Here is a 21560-nt window from a genome sequence, read left to right on the forward strand (position 1 = left end):
TGTATAGCGAAATCTGTATTCCTGCTGGATAGGGAAATAATTTTACCTCCACATATATCAGGACCACATTTTTCTTTCACAATGACATCATAGGTGTGGTTCTTGCTCCTTCTGTTACTGACTGGCTCATTGTTTTTTCTGCTCCTCATCAAACTGATGAAATCCCAGCTGATGACAAAAATATCTTAGGGATTTCTAACTGCCTGGCCTTATGCTGAGCACTGCTGAATGCTAACTGATTTCCAGAGCTCCATGCCTTAAGGTCATCTGGTTCTTCTCAATGTTCAGAAAGAGAAACTAGGAATTGCCTTCCCCCTGTGCCCACTACCAGGAAGTGCCAGCAGCTTCAGTGGTAGTGGTGCGTATCCAGTGGACCAACTGTTACAGTCATTGGCAGCTTCTAGCAGCATGCTAAGCCACACATTATCTGCTGAAATATGTATATCGCAGGCGGTGCACAAGTCACATTTTTTAGGTACCCCACTCTTTGATGCTCTGGCTGTCCTCTTGATTAATAGCTCCATCCCGACATTGTTTTTTAAGCCAGAGTCATGAATAAAAATATATAGTTTCTTGAAGAACTCCAAGACAACCTCTCCCCGCCCCCCTGCAACCAATTGTTTTGCTGTCAGCACATCCTTCTCTGTAGTTAGTTTTTTACCATCTTACAATTGTTGAATTCAATTCCCATTTTCTACAGCATAGTCTTTTCCCATATGACACTGTAGAAAGAACTTTAATGAGGTCCAGATATATGAAAACTGTTTAATTTTCTCATTTGAAAATCTATTATTCTGAAAAGTTCAATCTTTGGTAAACTCATCTTACTTTATACCCCCAATTTTTCACTTTCTTCCATGTCTTTAATTTCTTTCTTTCCTTCAAAATGTGTGCTAAAACCGTGGATGAGGTTTTGCAGCTCAAAGACCTTTCATTGTCCAGATAATTTTTTGTCTTTTCTTAGAGACCAGATTTTCTGTCTGGTATTTGCCAAAAAAGTGGACTTAGTGTGTCTTATTCTGAATTAGATGGCAAATAGAACAAAAAAGCAGAATAATGCCCCAGTCCATAAACCAGGAATAAAGCTCATTCTGGTCTTAGGAGGGGATCTAGAGAGGCTCACATCATCAAATATTCCTATAATAATCAATATGCAGACATATCTTTATTAAATTAAGGCCTAACAGCTATCTAAATCTGTGCAAACCTCATATGATAAGGAAAACAATGATTAAGAAGATGTTGATTGTGGAGCCTGGGAGAGGACATCCTTCAGCAACCGTCTTGCTGATATCAATGAAGTTGAGTTTGCCACAGTTCAGAAAGCGCTCATCAAACCTGAGTAATTGTTACCTGCATAGTCTGGAGATCTGCATGTCCTCTCGTACATTCCCTTAATATTCTTGCCCCCTTTTGAACCCATTGGACAGTTTCAACCAGACTTGAAAAGTCAGTAATAACCAGAAAGTTTTTATACCTCTGGAAGTTTAGACAGATGAAGGAGAGAAAAATGTTAGCATTGACACTTAGGGAGAGGCCAAAGTATAAGCACTGCTACCGCAGGTAAAGATGTCTTGAAATCCCCAGTGATGGAAAGAGTTTCAAGTGAACCTTGCATCTATATTGGATAATGAGGAATCAAAAGATGAGCTCATGTATTGCTAGTCTTTCTGTCCTTGAAACAACTAGTTTAAAACTGATGATGGGTCTTGACTTTTGCTTTTAGCTTTGGGCATTCACTATCTTGTACAGATACTCCTGTCAAGTGACTCTGTTTGAGAAAGGCCCTATTCAGAGTCATGGGATTGCAGGCTTTTGCCCACTGTCTAAAGTTTTTCTGACATGGCTGATAGTACCACAAGGTTTTCCAGATGGTAGCTGAGCTATGATAAAAAAAAAGATCTTATGGCGTTCAGATCTCAGGGTCCTCTGTCTTTGCTTGACACTGTCCGGAACATTCATGTGGATAATTTAATTCTGCTGTTTCTCTGTGTACAGCTATGTGGTAGAACAGTTGTATTGGGAATAAACAAAATCATGCACGTCTTTGTCTTTATCAGCTGCCAGGTTATTCCTCCATGCTTGAGTGGTCATATTTACAACAGGTTAGGGGGCTAAATTTTCTGATTTTTATTGCTTCATGGTTAAAATATGCAATTTAGAAAAAAACTTTTCTTCATTGTAATCCGAAGATGGGATTTTTTTTTTTTCTCATTCTTCCTGGAGAGAGACATATTTCCACCTCTGTTGTATGTGCCTATGGCACTTATTCTTGAGCATTTAATATCTTCTTTCCTTACCTAGCATGTCACGTTCCATGTTATCAGACATTTGGCAGGAGTGTGGGTCTGAGAAAAAGGCCAGCTACCTATGAGTTTCTTATTTTCCTTCCCATTCATTTTTCTTCATTTATGTTTGGCTTAAATTTTTCCTTATTGTATTCAAAGACTCCATAATAAGTGGGAGTTGTGGCTGGGAGATCTCTGATATTACTTTTGAATGAATAAGCCTGTAGAACTGTTTTTTTGATTGGAGGTAGGAAAGTAAAGGAGTGACTGGTTTAATGAAGGGGATGCTTGGAGAATGGGTTTAGAGAAATGGCCTGGGAAAATGGGATTGAACTCATTAGCTTCTAAATCAGTAGTATACCTAGTAGGTGCTGTTATAAATCTGGGGTAGTATAGTTAAGGAAGAGCTACACAAGTAGGGTAAGAACAACTGATTAGGTAGCAGTTCTTGCAGAAAAGTATCTAGAGGTATTTTTATGTCACAATTTGAATAGAAAGTTGTGACTGCTGTGTTTTTTCCTAAAAGACAGGCTTTGTACTTTGATTTGTAAACTAGTTTTTACCTGCAAGATGTGTGAAGGAAGTTCCTGCTCTGTTCCAAAATGGTTAAGATTCAGCTGGAGTACTGTGTCTGGTTTTGGGCATTTTACCTAAACAAAAATGACAGGGATTCAGAAAAAAAGGAAAAAAAAAAAAAAGACTGAATTAAAAAAACAAACCAAAACTATAATATAGGAACTACAAAATAATGTTAAACACAGTGGTTACTTGCTTAAAGAAATGGAGACTGAGAAGAGGTATGATTACAGTTTTCAAGTGTTTAAGTGACTAGTGCAAAAGAGAAAGGAGTAACATTTTCTCCAGGTCTCTGATGAATAGGGGTGAGCTACAAAGGGTTTAAAACTGCAGCAACAAAGGTGCAGGCTAGAGATATTAGAAAACCTTTCTAACAGTAAGTACACGGAAATACTAGAATTAACTGCCCAGGGAGCACTAGAATGAAGTCTGGAGCAAAAGTAGTTCAGACAAGCATCAATAAGGGATGACACCAAGAGGGTCTCAGGGACAGAAGGTGGACTCGATTATCTCCTGAGGTCCCTTTCTGGACTGTTTTCTCAGTCATCGTGGCTCTACTGTCTTATAAATCATTAGTCACTTTTAATGTAGCCCTCTTACTGCACTGAAGTATCTGGAGTTAAATAGGTATTTTAAGAACACAGCTGGTTCAGTTAAATGTGCATCAACTCTAACTTAAAAGTTGTTCAGAGAAAGACTGTTATCTTGAAAAGCATGATATGAGCTGAGTACAAAACACATTTTGATGTCGAAGAGCACATAACAATTGTGTGGCATCTTCTGACTGATCTCCACACAACATACAGTATTTGAGATTTGGTTACAGATGAAGGCGGTTTTTTTTTGGCTTTTTGAGCAGCTGAAGAAAGCCCAGGTGCTGGTTCCCCTGAGACTGCAAGCAGGGTTTGAGGACTAGCAATACTTTCATTACTGATTGATGTGTTAAACAAGAGAGTTGACAGGAGAATCCTCTAATATTTGCCTTTTATTCAAGGACTAGCTCAACTTTTAATATCAACACTCAGGAAAATATTTTCTTCCTTCTCCAGATCTGGAGACACTGCAGAAGAAAAAACCAGCAGACTCTGGATTTGACCATGAGATCCAGATGAAGTTTCTGTGTCTGATATATTTTTGTTCTGTCCCAATTAGATTTGTGTTTAGAGAAACACTGCTATATTCGTCTTCTTTATTTAAAGTCATTGGGCATAATTGCTTATATTACTTCTGTCTGATGAAGATGTGGCTCTAAATCTATATTTATTGACAGAATGAATAAATACTGCAGAACAGTACTATTCCTACATGGCAGAAATACCAGTTTTTAGTAGCTTAAACAGTGCTGCTCTTGCTGTGTTAGATTTCCAGTGGCTGTAGATATTTTCTCCCTCTTGTGAAAATTGCCATTGTCCTGTGTGCGAACAAAAGTCTCTGGGCTTGAGTCAGCTCTGACTTGCCCTGGGGTAAGTGAAACTGGTTTCAGTTCACAAAATGAAGCTGAAAGGGGATAGGCAAAGCGACGCTAATCGCTTCTGAATATGAATAACTTTTTGGAGCTAACATGCCATTTGACAGCGTACAATTGTTGGAAGGCAGAGCGTGTTAGCGGGTGGCTTGTTTATATGGGTTTTAGTGGAAAAGCATTTGTTTACAGCAGTCTCACTATAAACTCTGGAGGAACCTTGGCTGTAGCAGTCAGCCAGACCCAACAGTGGGTTGCCAGGTCATGGTAGAACAGTTTCACAAAGCTGGCTAGTAGGAGAATGATCCTTTCCATCTTCCCGTTCCTCACCCATGTACTAATATATGATATTTCTCTTCTAGACTCTTACTGATTTTTTTCACTTTTTCTGAGTTATTTCTGTGCTGAGGGGCATTGCAGGCACTGCCAGCACCTCTGTGAGTTATCTGCTTCCCGTTGTGCTCTCTTCTTAACATCTCATGACACATTCATTCAGTAAATCCTTTGATCCCCTTTTACCCTCCCTTTGTAGTGTTATATCTACTAAGACTTCATAAGGCTCTTTTTTTCCCCTAGTTAAAAAATACCATAACCCTTTTTCTACTAGAGTCAGCAGTTTTATTTCTGTAGACCTGAAAGAGTCCGCATATGGAGCAGGCGCATTTGGAGGGACATGCCAGGAACTGCCTAAAGCCATCAGGTGGGACTCCAGAAAAACAGCCGTGACTTGGGCTGGTGGGCTCCATGGTGGGAGAAAAGTCTGACATGCATTTATCATAATACACTGCCTTCTGGTATATTTGGTAAGGACTAGGCTGGGTTTAGATGTGGGTGCTCTCCGTTCTCTCTGTCTCCATGGGCTGGAGAGATGTTAAATGCACTGTTGATAAGCTGAGTTACATACAAGCTGGAAAAGGGTTGCAGGGTGGATTAGTTTAATTGCGAGGCCCTAAAAAGTGGGTACTAGTAGGAAAGGATTAGTGATGTTCTGAGCTAGGAGTTAGGGAAGCAGGTAGGAACAGAGTGGAGATTTAGGGTTGGGGGAGAGCAGAAAGAGTGGTTTCTAGATGAAAGCATATAAAACAAACAGCAAAGTTATGAGCAAAACCAAAGCCTCAAGTTAAAGGCTTTAAAGAGAAACGCATGCAAGCTGGTATGGGTGTTTTTAATAGTACTTAGGGCTTTACCAAACCTGTTAACTTCAGTACAAAGTAGCAGCTGAAATGCTTTATAACCAGATGTTTGTGATTAGAGAGGGAGTCTTTGGGCTAAAGGGTGGGGTGAGTGTGCACACCACTAGGTTTCAGTAAGATGGAAAGTAACTTTGGAGCCTTAGGGAAACCATGATGGGTCACAGGGTGGGTGGTTCCCTATTGGGGGTTTATTATTTTTTTCAGAGCAGGCACGTCTCGATTTTGAGATGTGATGTAAAGAGAAGCCTGAAGCTGTCTTAGGCTTTAGACATATGTAAATAGAGCTGGGAGACATAGAGAAGGCAGAGTCTGACAGATTTGTGTGAAGGGTGCCTATCTGTCTATAAAATTAATGGATTACTTGTTACTGCAGCACTGTTTTTAGGGAGAAAAAAAAAAGTTGCTTTCACCTTATTCTTTTGAAATCTGCTACTGTACCCTTGCCTTTCACTCTGACCTTCTTGCTTGTGAGAATCACTGAATGACCTTCTCCACACAGTAAGCATGTGCTCCTGGCCACTAGCTCAAGGCTCCTTGTGACTTAGTTATGCTCTGCTTGTCACTGCCACGTGTTTAGCTCTCCCACAGTCCAAAAAAAGAACTAAACTCCCATTTTAGCTCTGCCAAAGGGTCAGCCTCCATTTTCTGCATTTCTTTACATTTCAAGCACATTTTGCCAATCATACCTTGTAAGAGGAGCAAATCTGCCAGTCTGCAGATCTTCCATTACCTTGAATGTATAATCAGGAGCAAGGCTGCTCAGTGAGAGGCTGAACAGTGACTGAAGCAGACCTGTATCCTGGGGTCCTTGGCTTTGACCATGTTGCATCGTTGATTTGTACTCTGCCATTCTCCTCTGCAGTCAGTTCTGAGGAGGGCACTATGGGATCTGTGATGTTATCCTTATAGTCTGCCTTGGTCTAACACATCAGGCATCAGGGCTTAGGGACCACACCTGCCCATGCAGGTTATGCCCAGCTTCTACATCTTAAGTGGCATCATCTACAAGGGTCTTGGTAAGGTGAAAATTTCACTGTGCTTTAAACACTTCTGCCCTCCCACTTCATTTATTTTGTGTTTTGGTTGTCTTGTTATAAACCTGGGTCATGAGCTCTTTAGTCTAGGAAATACACTTTTATCCTGTGGTCAGATGTGCATTTTCCTGCTCATTTTGTTTTCAGTGTGGTGCATGGTTGTCATTTTTGAACAAAAATGATACTGTGGCAACATTGGTTAAAAAGAGGAAAACTTGCTATCAATCAAATAGAAGATGGACCAGGATTGTTTATTTAAAGTCTTTTGTTGTGATCCTTGGGTATCTGCCTCTTCTTATTTTCTAACACAGTTGTGGAGATGTTTGAAATCCCTTCTCCCTGATAGGGACTAAACTGTCAATATGTAAGGAATCAAGACATTAGATATTTTCCAGTGTCACAGTGAGAGCAGCTGAGTCATAACTGTTCTTGAAAATCTCATTCTGTTTGGAGACTGCATTGCAACACGTGGCTGACAAGTGAAATGACTTTTCCCATATGATCAACGTTTTGTGGATGAAGACTCGTGTAATCAATGCTATGTTCCTATTAACTAGTGAAACTGACTTTTGTTATGCAATGCAACAAATATTTCTACTTATGATCCTAATTCTATAGGAAGAGTTTCCTCAGAGATGGTATCACACAAACACTTATGCAGAGAGAGAAGAGCTTGCCTCTGGCGGAACAGCCTACCCTTGCTCGCTTCCTTGACAAATTTGCACTTGATTCATGTTCTTAAGCCCTCCATCATCATCAACCCCCTGATCCTCTGCCTCTGTGGGAATAGGCAGGGTGTGCATTCAGCAATTATTCTGAACATGAATGTGTTGGGTAGTTTTGATTACTAATTTGCTATTTTAAATCCACATTGTGCTTTGATGGCTCTTATGGGATTTTTCTCTCACAGAAAAGGACAAAGATCTAAGGGATGCTTATTTCATTTTTCTCATCCTGTAACAATACAGAATGTCATCTTGGCCTAAGCAGATACACATGTCACCAGCCCTATGGCAGTGTACTGAATAAAATCATTACCCTTCATACAAATACTTGAATATTTAAGTGGATTTAAGGGAAGGGAACCAATCAGTGAAATCCTAGAATATGAAAGTATTCTGCTACTGCCTCATGCTCAGTTTAAAAGTAAAAACCTCTTAAAATGTCTCTTAATTTATCAATGCTTATTTTTAAGCACAGAACAATTAAGAGATTCCCATTTCCAGGCTGGTACATATGGCAGGTTTATAGCAATAGGCCAATTATATGTCATCTTAAATCCAAGGTTTTTTCCCATTAATCCAATTAGTTTTTCATTATTTATCTTAATCTAAATATAATATCTAATTCCAAATTCAATTACTTTAACTGTTCCCTCCTCCCACTCTAAGGTATGCTTGGTTTTTATTTGTCTCTGGTCCTGTCTAGACCACAAGCTTGCAGAAATAGGAACTATTAATTATTCTCTATTTAGAGTACAACCATGCTTTTGAACTCAATACCTTTTTTCTTGTTGCCTATTAAATTGATCTGTATTAAAAATGATGATTTGTGATAATGCTGTGTATTTCCATGTAAACCATTTTGAAGCTAGGTCCCACCATTCACAAGCTGAGAAGTACTTTGTATATAGTCTATATGCAGTACTTGTTCACTAAAAACCTTGTCTGGTGTAAAAATTAAGTCCACAATTTGTTTTAATGGAATCAAGACTATCTGAAGTCTTGAAGTTATGCATGCACTTATATGCTTGTTGAGCAATTGCCCACAACACTACTTGGTAACTTTACATCTTAGCTGTAAAGGTGTCAACATCCAGTCCTAAACTGGGGTCTGATGCTGAAGTTGCCTCATGCCTGAGGTCCATCTTACAACCCTGAATAGTCTAGCTGAAGCTAGCACATTACTTAGGTTGTCAATACTTGGAGGATGACTCTCTGATGGCCCCAATCCTTTCAACACTTCCGCATGTGCTTAATTTGGGATTACTGATGAGTTTTCAATGAAGCGCATATGTAAGAGTTGGCAGGATTTGATGTTCCTAATTTGTTGCTACTAAGAGAGATTTCTTAATATACTTATTGTATTTTAATTTAAGAAGATTTTTTTTTTTTTAATTTCAGTAATCAAGATGTGTTTACTACAATCAGTGAATATTTTCTGTGACCAGGACACTGCGTATTAGCAGAAATCAATATGCCTGCAAGAGTTGGTAATATTTATTTTCCTACAACCAACACATATTTCAAGAACCCCCACCACACCAAAGGTTTCAACTCAAGCCAGTGCACCATGGTGAGCCTCAGAGGCATAATTTAAGAGACACAGCAAGTGCATATCCCATGAGCTATACTTTACTATCCTGCTTTAATATGAGCTATTCCTGAAAACATCTCTTAGACCATCTCAGTGCTGTTTGATTGCCTTGGTGCATGCCCTTATTTACCTAATATTTGCTAACTGCTGACTTAAATAGAGAAAAGACCTGGTTTATCTTGGATTCTGGCAAAGTTTTAATTTAGAGGCATTAATGATTCAGCCTTTTTAGGATGAATGGGGGAGTCTGTGCTATTGTTTTTGTATGTTGCTTTTTATTTTGACATATGTAGCCACATACTATTTCCCCACTTTTCTACCTTGTAAAGCCATCATGCCTGCCAGATGAAGGCCTGTACCTTGACATGGCACCCACTCTGCAGAAATGTTGAGAAACCTGTAGCTGAGAAATCTCTTGAATTCTTATTTTGTTTTAAAAGCATCCCTGTATCTTTTACAGATGGTAATGCTGGGCAGAATTCTCCCCTATTGTGTTTCTTCTGTAGTTGCTGCAAAGACGTCTGAGTAATTCAACCTCTTGTCATGGGTTATGTCCCACACTGCCAGAAAGAGTGGTGATGACATGATGATTATGGTGCATGATTAAATAGGGTGTCTGATGATCATCATGATTTATAGAAAAAAAAAATAGAGAGAGAAAGGGCATAACAGACTTAGATGGAGGATGCTAATGTGTCAAGTTGGGAGATCTGTATAGCAGTCCTATTGGTTGGGGTGTTTTGCATCTGGAAAGGGCATTGATTATGTGGGCTTTTCTACTTCTTATTTTATTCCTTTTAATTTTTACTTTTGCCGTGTGGTCCCGTGCAGATCCCACCATCAAGTCCTGAACCTCAGTCCCTGCCAGAGGAGCTTCATGGGGAAGCTGGTGTCTGACACAATTTTGTTCCTGCTGTCATCTGATTTGTCCCCTTGGAGCAATGAGAGGGATGGGAGCACTGTGGTGCCTGTGCTGGCTGCCGCTCTCCTGCAGCCCTGTCCTACCATGCTGGCTCACTGCTGTTCTGCTGTGGGCTGTAGTTTCACCTGCCTGGGGGTGGTTTTGCTGAGCTAGTGGAGAACGAGTTGTTTTTGCAGACTGGAGCTATGGAAATCCTGGATATCTCACTGCAAGGCTTCCTTGTGCTTCATCCCCCGCAGCTTTCAATAAAATAATTACTTTTTTTCTCTACAACAATTCACTTAAAAACTTTTTTTTTTTTTTTGATATGTTCAGCCATCTCAGTGAGAACTTAATTTTGTTTCTCTTCCTTTTTTTCTCCTAAAAGTGTATGTAGTGAAAACTGCTAGATTGACAACACTGGAGAAAAAAGTTCACAGGAAAACAGCACCATGGGAAAAAAGATGTAATTTCCATGTGATATGGTGTGACACTGAACCCGGGGTCCCAAATCTCCTTGGTTCCTTACACAGCCTTTTATGCAGGCCGTAAGGTTTTGTGCTTTGCGTCCATTAGTATATCTACATTCATAGTTGCTGTGAAGAGAGGAAAGCTTTACTGTGAATTCACAGACTGGAAACCGACCTTGTGGCATGCCTTCAGAAGCTGTTAAACCCAGCCTGACCTATGGCAAGGGGAAGGGTATAACAAAGGAGGGCGGTATGGCTCGGCCTTCTGGAGGTGGCTGCTGCAGCCATGTGGGAAGAGTGGTGTGGAAATAAGGCAACAATCAGTAGAGATGCTGGTGTGGGGTTAGAGGTATCCAAATGTCCCACTGTAGCTCCATTTGTGCTTTCCATCCATTGCTGGGCAGGGATTGTGTGTGCAAGCATCTCAGGGAGCAGGAAGGGGAACTGCAGGTGAATAGGCTTAGTCTGGAGGCACTATAGGGTAGCCTTGAATATGTTCTGTTGTACAGATGAGCTGCTTTGGGCTTGTGCTAATCTGGGGATACATTTCAGAGTGTAGACATGTCCTAAATGTGGTTTTGTCATTCTAGAAATCTGTGACAAAGCAGACTTGAATTTTTAGACTGGAGTTTCCCAAGTTCTAGGCTGATGGTTTTGTTAGTTGACTGCTTCTAAATCACTGACACCCAATAAATCAATGCATGCTCCACTGACAAGTGCTGATTTTGACAACAAAGATATTTTAAAAACAAAAAAGATGTTGAGAAAAGATGCCACTGCACATCTCAAGAATGACTTGGAAGCATTGAAGGGAATTAACTACACTTTCTTCAAAGCAGACACATGTGTTGATCCACACCAGACCATCCTTTTAAACATCCTTGGCTTTGCTCAAATGTTTGCACTGTAGAGGGAAAGTCTTTGGGTTATTTCAAAGGTTACCTGATACATTCTGTTTATAAAGTCTACTTACTGAATCACCAAAACTGGTTGGTTGGTTCAGACTGATCAGATCCAGGCATTGCTATCTTATAAATATGATAAAGAGATATTTAAGTGTAGCTCCTGACCTTTGGGTTTATTGTATGCTCATAGTACCCCCTCTGTAAGAACTAGGGACAATTCTTGCTTTACAGTGTGTTTCTGCATTTTTTTTTAGAGCTGATGCAGTAGGTAGAGTTTCAAATCATAGAAAAAATAAACCAAAGTAAATTTCCACGGAAGCTTAGTTTGAAAAACACATGCAAAAATAATTCTTTGATAATTTCTTTCTGGGTACTTCAAGGTAGATTCTGGTGGAAAGTGTGTCCAGTTGTTAGCATGAATGCCTTTTTTTATTGCCTGTGTATGTATTCAGGGTTTTAAAGCCTTGCATATATGAATTAGTAATATATCTACTATTTAGTAAAATCTCTACCCTTTGTTTCCAAATAGGTAGAGATGACCCTGAAATAATGACTCTGTGATCATCTGTGATCTAGCTTTGACAGATTGAAACTTCAGGCTCCATGATAAAGACTTGTATGTCTGCCAAATTTCCATGGACTATGGGACACTTAACGCTGGCTGTCTGGATTTACCCCAGTTGCTTAAACCAGCGCTGCCCTCTGCATCCTCCACCAGGCAATGGTGCGGTGTTGCCACGAGGTGCTTCTGCAGCTGCTGGTGGGATTTGGAAAGAAGGCGATGGGGAGAGGGGCTCCACCTCAGCCTTCCCATCCAGCCTCCTAGAGCGTTCACAGTGGTCTGTGCATTGCAGCGCGTGCACTCTCTTTGTTTTCTAAATATACAGAATTAAATGTTTACTGCACTGCTCAGTGCATAAGCCATAGCTATGTGTGCTCTGGCCATCCTTCCATCACCCTTCTGTAATATGTCATTATCTCTGGTAAACATGTAACATCCAAAATGAGGGGCACAGCTTCTCACTTTACTATTAGACAGACACTTTCTAGAGCAACTAAGGCTTTTCTTTATTTTTCATATTATTCATTATTTATTTTCAGTGTGTTCTTACTGATACATAGGTATATTTTTGTGGCCATGTTGTGGAATTTATTTTTAAAATAACATGGAAAAGAAACCCTTTTGATAAAAGTTAGTCTTGTGATTGAGTGTCTAAAATGTTCTTCCAAACATGTCATTGGTAGGCTTCATTGAATTACAGTGCTTACTCTGAGCATGTTTTTTGTTGCAGTGGTGGTTCATGCCGCTGCACTGTTAAATCCTGGAAAAAACTGTGTAGCGTCTTTCCACCAGGAGATACCTTGGTCAAATACATTGTTTTTACAAGAAAAAGCAACATTTTAACTTAAAAGTTGAAGTTAAAAATGAGAAAATTGCACATGCTTCAAGGAAATTATTTGTGGGGGCCAGATTTTAGGAATATAATATAAAAAACCCTGGACATTTACAGTAAAACCAGTAAAATATTAAGTCTTTTTAACTGTACCAGGGTGGAATATGGCATGCAACAGGAATGCATTTGTCTGAAACCTCCACCATGAACAAGAAGACAAAGTAAGAGCTGTGCTATATGTGTTTATACAGAAAACTTAGAGAAGGGCTGTGCTGATTGTGCAGAGGACAAGTTGGTACAGCTGAGCTGGAGGAATTAGCTGGGGTTCCCATCTTCTGCTGAACTCTTTATTTTTATTGTTTAAGTTTTAAATGTGAAGTTTTTTATTTCAGTGTAGTTATAATTCTTTGCTTATTTTATGCGAATCCCTTTCTTCTGCCACACTTAGCAGAACAGTAGCATAAAAGAGAGTAAGTTTTCTCTATGGGACACAGACCAAACTGGTAATAAAGTCCTAGTTAATTTTTGTTTGCTTCTTTGCAATTAAGAGGGAGATCTTGTTTTTCTCCTGTTTTGCTGGGGTGCCCACAGAGTCCAGTGATGGCAGGTACTGCATGAAATGCATACACCAAGAAATGCTTGCTTTATTTCAGTGTAGTTTCTTAATACTCTGGAGCAAACATACAGCATTTTTTTCTAAACTGCATTAAAAAAAAAAAAATCCCCTTGAACCACCCCAAACAAAAGAAATTCTATTTCTCAGAAGAGCATCTGTTATGTAGCAACATCTGAATTTCCATAAATAATCCCAGATTTCCCCTGCAAAAAGATATAAACAACTGTTCCACACTGAAGCCTCCCCTAGCTTCGCTGTCTCTCTGCGAGGAGAGCAGGAGAGGAGGTGCCGGTGGGTGTGTCTGCAATGGGACCCACGTTGGGGCAGAGGTGGGTGCTGGGCCCCCGTGGCATGGTAAAACTCTTTGGCTGTGTGGAAGACCTGCACCAGAGAGGATTTTTGAGGTTGCTGGGTGTTTTGAGCAGCCAGCCTGCCATGTGGACTGGTGATCCTGCAGAGCTTGGCCATGGGTTGGAGAGGGTAATGCTGGTACAGGGACGGGAATGGAGGATGCCTCCCTCCCCCTGACCTGTGACATGAGATTGATGTCCTTGGTGGGAGCCCACCACAGAGCTACTCGGGACAACTGACAGGAAACAGCAACAAATCCTGAAGTTAAGGGGCTGGATGGAATGCCAGTGGAGGCTGTATGAAAATCTTTTCATACGTATGAAACTCACTGTTGAAGTCCAAGCCCTGTAAGGGAAATGTGTACAGAGATTGAAGTTCACTTTGCATCCTAACATGGTAATGTCATCCCACTGTCAGCTGTTGAAGTTGATTTCACTTGAATTCAACAGAACCTTAGAAATGCTTTTATACTGCTGCTTTGATATTTTTATATCATCTTAAAAAACTTTATATGCTGAGTCTTGGTAGTGCCTTTTTCTTTAAAATTTCATGACAATTAAATAATTGGGTGTGATATGCAAAAAGAAAGCAAGAATATCTTAAACAGAGTAGTTTAGTTCATTTGATTACTCTCTGTTTTTAAAACTTATGTACCTATACATAAATTAAATAAAAATTATAGATCTGTGTAAACTGATGTTACCCAAGCTCAGCAAGGAAGTTTTGACTTTCTCTGCTAGCCTTTGTTCTTGACAATGTGACTGACTGCTCAAAAATCTTTATTATTTTGCACTGGTACCTGAAATGCATCTGTGAATAGGACCACTAGTCTCCTGTTAGCCAGTCCAGCTTTTTATCTCTTGGGACCTGCTGCTTCTCTAAATATTTCTCTTTAATCTGAAGAACTTGTTTTTCTAGAGGAAGATATTTCTGGGGAGGCATCCAGGGGTTACTGGTGCTCAGCTGGACTCACAGTGCTTGCAGTTTGCAGGATCAGCCCCAGTGGATGAGGGCCTTTCTGATGCTGTGAGCTAAGATGGAAGGAAAAGATTATGAAGCCTTCCCTAACTCCAGACCTTAAGAAACAATACTTCTCATTCTGTATCATCCCAGAGGGTAGTGCAATGTGGTCCAGTGGCTCTCCTTCCCCTCCTGTTGTAAAAGCTCACCAAGAAGTAGTCTGCTAAGAAAAGTATTGTTTCTCTGAAAAATCTGACATATTTTTAGAAATAGTATTATTTTAAAGCATGGGCCACCTTCATTGTTGCTTGTTGTTTCTCTCCCCCTCTGCTCTAACCCTCTAAAGTGAATATGATTTTAAAGATAAGCACTGTCTATCTTCAGCAGCCCCTGTGGCTTTAGTCTGCTTATTTGGATTTTTGCATGACATCAGTTTCCAAGGTTTTGGTGTGCCTTATCAATGTATGAAATTAAATTCAAGGTTTTGACTTGGACATGTGAATGGCTTGAGACCTAATTACCAGAGAGACTTCCCTTTTCCCTGCTGTGATGCTGCTGTCGTGGGAACTGGCAGAGATGACCAAGCGAGTGCCCTTTCCACAGACAGGAAGTCTTCTGGATGTTTGTCATCCCCACTGAGTTTTAAAACCTTCCCGGTGAGCTTCAAGATCTTATCCTTTCTCAGGGCCCCACAGAGGGGCATGGCTGGCTGTTGGCTTCACTGGGCTTCAGATCAGGGAACTATTCCCAATCTTCTTGGTGGTGAAAGCCATGAAGTTTTGTTGTGATGCAAAAGGTGTATTGATGGAGTCTGCATCGAATGTCTCATGTGTCTCAAACCACGACACTAAAACAGTGAAGAGGTAGAGGTGGTTAATGTGGTCACCTGGATATAGGAGGTGTACATGTGTACCTGTGTTGGTGACTTCACTGAACGTCCTGCAAAGGGGATTCAGATGCTTCAGAGTTGTACAAATATACAAGTTTTGCCAAGAAAGTTTCTCTATTAAGGGGAAAGAGAAAAGATGGGTGGAAGATAGTCCATGCACACTCCAGCCCTGCTAGCCCTTCCAGGTGGCCGAGCTTTGGTGAGCTGTGGGGGCTGACCTGCTTGCTGAAAGATAAATCCTGGCACACATGTGGGTATAGGATGAATGCTCTTTTATCAGCAGAAGTGCTGCAGCCAGCGGCTTGTGCAGTGTAACAGCTCAAGCTCTGATCCACCTCTACTACTGTGAGTGCTGGGGTTTTTACATAGCATGTGCAAGTCTCCTCGTTGGGGTTCCAAACATGGAGCACCCCATGAATGTGCTGGCATCAGTGCTTTCTTGGGCTAGAGGCTTGGAGCAGAAAAAATGCCCATGAATCCATACTTTGCAGCCAGTGCCATCAGCTGCCCCTCTTTGGGTGCAGGCATGCAAGTAAAATCCGGGTGAGCTGGAGGGCACTAAGGGACTGCCGGCTGCTGTGAGGAGGATGGGATACTGTGCTTTGGAAGAGAGGAAACTGTAATGCAGAGGGAAGGGATGGAGGTGGATTATGGCACTAAACCACACAGAACTCAAATCCTCAAGTGCAGGCTTGGCTGTAGAAAAGATGTATCTTAATCTTTGTCCAATACTTCAGCCCACCCACAACAAACCCTTTCATGAGGTTTGAAAATATTCCACTGCTTTATTATGAATGAAAAAAAAAATGCTGTTCTGCTCAAACACACCCTCTTCTTACAGGACATATATGCTATTAATTTATGTGATGGGGGAAAATATTTGTCTATTTTGCTTTGAAAACAAATGCTGAGATTGTGTGATAGAGGTCCTGTCTGTAGCTGTGACTTCCTAACCCACAACTGAAATTGTGATGAACTTTCTGGGAGAATCTTTTCTGAAAAGAATCCCATCTATATTTTCTTTTCTGTTCCCTCTCCAAAACAAAGCTGCACAGACTTCATTTGCTTGGCTAGGATTCAGCTCAGTTTTTGATTTTTTTTTATGGCATTTACATGAATTCTGCACTTGTGAGTTTCATTCACACAGCTTAAGAACCCTGAGGAGGGATGGAGGGGTATGTTCATCCACTGTTCAGCTCCTGAATGCATGAACAGTCCCTTACTATCTGGTGTGTAAGTTGGAAAACATTAAGACACTCATGCAATCTACCATACTTTGTATAGCTAAACCCTGCTCTGCTTCTGATCCTTGAATTTAGAACACAGCCTGCTCCTGAGAAGAAAGTTGATGTCAGAGGAAAGGATGATGGGGCAGGACAGGGTCCTGCCAAGGTTGCTTAGCCTGAGCAGCAGGAGGCCAGGAGACAGTGTCGACTGCAGGTCTGAAGAGGGTCCTGTGCATCCCAGGCCTGTTAAAAGCCTGTCAGAGTTTGTGATGTGGCTGCTAAGGAGAAAGCCTGACCAGCTGTAGTTTGTGTGCAGTTGCAGAGCCTAACCCACTTCTGTCTCCTGCAGTGGAGACAATAATATGTAAGACATCTGTGTCAAAAAAATGTCCTGACAGTAATTCTTCCATTGCTGTCAGCAACTGAAGTGGCACTGGCAAAAATCACAGCTGGATTGGGATACGTGTGTAGGATTTTGTCAGCCTGGGTTGGATCCACCTCGGCCATGTTCTCAGTGGATGAAAATCCTGTAGCAGCTTCACTGTGTTTGGTGGAGCAAATATTTAGAAATAGAGTTGCTTTAAATTCTCTGTGGTGCTGCTAAATCTCATGTTGCAAAAGTTTGCTGTTTACCAGAATCCTGAGTGACTTTAAAGCTCCCAGGAGCTCTCTCACCTCTTCTGCAATGAAGACCTTTGCAGGCAGAGATGCCCACTGAATTTCTGCCAAGAACAACTTTTCTACCTCCAGTACGTGCGCGGCAGGGAGGAGAGGGCACCTGGAGCACTAGTGCTCCTGCCTCTGTCTGAGGTACCGGCAGGGTTGTGCTCATTTATCTTTGACCTGGTGCGCATGAAAGGAACGAAGGAGAATATCTGAGGCTCTTGCATCTGGCCCCTGTTTGTCTTCTAGACAAATACCAGGTTCAAGGGGGAATAAACCCTCCTTTCCTCACAGGCAGTACCCCATTTCCCACATAATCCCCTTCCTACACATCCACCGTTGGGCTCATCATTCCAGGTTTTGCTCAGCAGGAAAAGGGAGCACATGTTCAATCACTCGCAGGTGCTCAGAGCCAGTGCTGCTGCTGAGGCCGGCTCCTCGCGGCGGGTCGGGCAGGGCTCGGCAGTTCATATTACCAAACATGGTTGAGGTCTCTGGTTAAGGCTGTGCCTGGGACACAGGGAGACTCCACATGTTTTCACTCTTGCTCTTTGGTGAGGATGGCCGCACGGGTTGCATCCCGCTCTCTGTAACACTCAGAGGGTCAGTTTATTTTTCTTTCTACTTACATGTAGTCCATTTTCCAGAAGGAGTTTCTGCTTCTCTCTGTCAGCATTAGAGTAGTTACTAAGGGCCAATGGCTTGACTACTCTACTTCTGTGATCCCAAAGGCTTAACAGTCTGCAGTAGGGTGATTCAGTGTTCAACAGCAAACACATAAGCTATGAGTGAAAGAGAGAAAGAGGCCTTTTGGCTGCCACAAATCTGGGTGATTACTGAGCAGTGAGCTAGTACTGAAGCAGCAAATTTCAGGGTTTCTCAGAGCACAGAAAAACCTTTGGTATGCGTAATGACCATGTTTATGCCAGTATTGCAGCTTGTTGTACCTTCTGTGCAAAAAGATGTGGCTGTGCCTAATTATTGCAGTGCCATTTCTAAATGTTAGGGGTGCTTAAATTCTGTCAAACACCCTACTTAGTAATTGTAAGTTTTCTTCAAAATGATGTGAAAGAAAATAAAGAACAATAGACAGTTTTCTGTCTTCTGTGCAGAGGAGGTGGGAGAGGAGCTGAATATTTATCCTGCTTCTCCACGTGATCTAGCTCAGACCTGAAACATGTTGCTACAACTCACTGCTTCCATGAGAGGAAAGCATCTGACCAGAGATATTTCTGTTCTTGTACGTGTGGCCCAGCACAGATGCTCTTCATGACTGTGGGATCTGACCAAGGGCAGTGCAGGGGTCCATGTCTGTGCCAGTCAGGACAGCGTCCAACCTCAGCACATACTAAATGCCATTGCAATTGCATGTGACTGCACCTCGGTTATGTGAAGTGGGAGTGCAGTGAATGGGTTGCTCCAGGGAGTGCTAATACATGGGTTACAGCCTTCCTGCAACACTGACCCCTGCCTCTATCTCCCAGGTAAATTGATGCTTGATCCCTCATGTAGGAACACTATGGTCAACCTGACGTCTGCTTGTTGTATCCCCAGGTTTTAATATAACATCATAACACAACGGCTTGTGATACTAGAAATAGTTCATAACTGTTTTGTACCTTCTGTTGCTTGCATCTGTGCAGACTGGATTTAAAAGGCTGACAGGCACCCTGTGCATGCCATCTGTGCACCCTCTGTCCCTGTGAATGACAGCACAGTGTAAATAACCCTGGTAGAGAATTGGGTCTGATTTGGATTTGATTCTGTTACCATAAATTCCATGAATTATCACAGCATAAGAGAAGAAATTATGCCTAGCTTTGGATAGATTTAGCCACTAGATTTGGAGATGGAGTAAGACCTTTCAAAACCCAGACAATCTATCCCAGCCCCTCCTACCTCCCGTTGTAAGCAAATGTCTTGATTCTGTCTGCTGATAAAGCTTCTTCAAATCTGGGATATCTTTTGGCTGCATCTCACCCTCCACTGGTAATAACACATCCCCCATCCCCCCCATCTCCTCCGCCTCACTCAAATTCTTCAGCTGCAGCAGGGCAAGCAGCCAACTCCTTTTCTGAGCATCTCTTGTCTTGAGGCTCCATCCAGATGCTTCGGGAGAGAGGCCTGATCAAAGCAGACAGTGCTGCGATTCAGCCTGTTTGCAGTGAGCTGTGAAATGGTCCTGTACTCCCTGGAAAACGCTCCAGCTCTCCATCAGGCTGCTTTGATGTCAGCTGCTAGGACAACCTCACCAACGATGTGGTCATCCTGTGCATCTAGGATGGCACAAAGGACAGAAAGAGATAAACACAAACATTTGGTTGGCAGTGTGAGTGAGTGGTAGAAAGGATTTAATTTTCTTTGTGACAAGGCTGATTTTTGAACCCTTTCTATGATATTATTTACCCTTCCTACTTTTCTTCTTTTTTCAACTAGAACAAGTTGATGACCTTACTCAGCATTTCCTTGGCTGAATGATACATATAATTTGATGATGAATGTGGCAGCAATTGTGATTATGAACTCTAAAAGAGAAGTTGCATTTACAATGGAAAGTTTTTTCAGCTTGAGTTTAGTGAAGGTTATATTTATCACAAAATGCCACAGTATATATCACAGCCTATAAACTCTTGAGCATTGTGAACTGTTACCTGCATTCAGTGCTGACAGTTTTTTGAAAGGCTTAATATAAAACTGTTCAGCCAACTGAAGCGAGATGCACTTGTCCACACTGGAACCCATACATACGGCAGTTAGAGTCATACCATTCTTTGTGCTATATACCTCATGATCTACAATCACTGCTATACTCAATTTTATTTCAGACAGCTTTAACAGTGCATGTGAAGTGAGGCTTACAAGAAGCTCCCCATCCCCCAAACTGCATTATCACAAGTAGCTTAAATTGGTCACGTTCTTGGCAGGGTGACCAGAGACACTCAGACAGCTTGAAGCCCAATTGCAGGACTGTTACGGCTGCTGGAGCCAGACTGGGTGGTTGGTGCTGTTTGGGATGGGCATGGTCATTTTGCTGACTAGGTACTCCCTGCATCACTAGAAGGCTATGGTTTGGCATGTCTGTTGTCCCTGATACAGTTTTAGTTAGACAGAAGGCTTCATGCTCTAGGACTGCAAACCTGCCTACCTGCATAAATACTGGATTAACACACAGGCGCCCGAGTCATTGATAGTGACTGTTTTTTGATGGGAATTCAAAATTACAGATGCTTTCTCAGATGCTAAACGGTTGCTCCACCAAATAAATAGGTACTGATGGTCCCATTTCAACATGTCTGATGTGTGATGGTGTGGCAGGAAAACAGCTAAAATCTCAGGTTCTTACCACAACCCCATGTGGGCTGTGTGACTGTCCTGGGCCTGCCAAGTGTGATGGGAAATTGGGTGAATATACTCCACCAGGAGAGCTCAACATAGAGAAAAAAAAAGCAGCAAAATCATCACAAACATGTAAATTTCTATTGTTTCTGAGTGACTTGGTTAAATTTACAGTAGTTCCTCTTTTGTCTCAGCAAACATACTCATTCCTCCTAATTTGGGCTGGAAATGTTCCAGATAAGGTGTTTGTGTGTCCTACTTACCTGGTCGTGATTTATCCTCATGTGACACTGATGACCTGAAAGTGGAGTTTTTGTAAAACATTAAGTGTTTTTCCTCATAATTTAGAAAAAAAGAGTTGAAAAGATAATTTTGATATTTTCATCAAAAATGAAAAAGATATTCAAGACCCAACTGTGATTATTTTGCTTCCCTTCCAGCTTTCTGTTATGAAACACATTTACTATTTGTGAATTGCTCTGGTAAAGGTCATGTCATGTAATTCCCAGAGAAGGATGATCTCGGGATATGAAAGACTCTAAAGCGAAGCCAGATGAAAAATGAAGATTTGGGGGATTTGTTTTTATATTTCAACTTGCCAGTGCTTGTGGAATATGCCTAGGTGCTGCTTGTGCCTGTGTGTTTTCTGAACCAGGTCCATGGCAGAAGTAGCAAACCTGCAACAGAAACCTTGCATAAGCATACAAGCAGTCACGTGACATGTTAGAAACTTTTAGGCAATTTTGGGGCCTTATGTCTGATGTTTTCTTCCTCTGTGTTTTTTTAAAATATTATGACAACCTTTGATTAAAAATACTAGGGTTACAAATGATGGTCTGCCAGTTACACCTCCTACTTCTAGCACTTCTACTCACTTTGCATTTTGTTAAGTATTGGGAAATGCACCACTGCATCTCTGAGTGAGGAACTTCACTGGTATGTTGTAAAGTTTTGGGTGCATATGAGATAGTATCCTGGGT

The sequence above is a fragment of the Tyto alba genome, unplaced genomic scaffold (genome assembly GCF_018691265.1).
Source record: "Tyto alba isolate M040663 unplaced genomic scaffold, T.alba_DEE_v4.0 Super-Scaffold_27, whole genome shotgun sequence".
NCBI classification, from domain to species: Eukaryota; Metazoa; Chordata; class Aves; order Strigiformes; family Tytonidae; genus Tyto; species Tyto alba.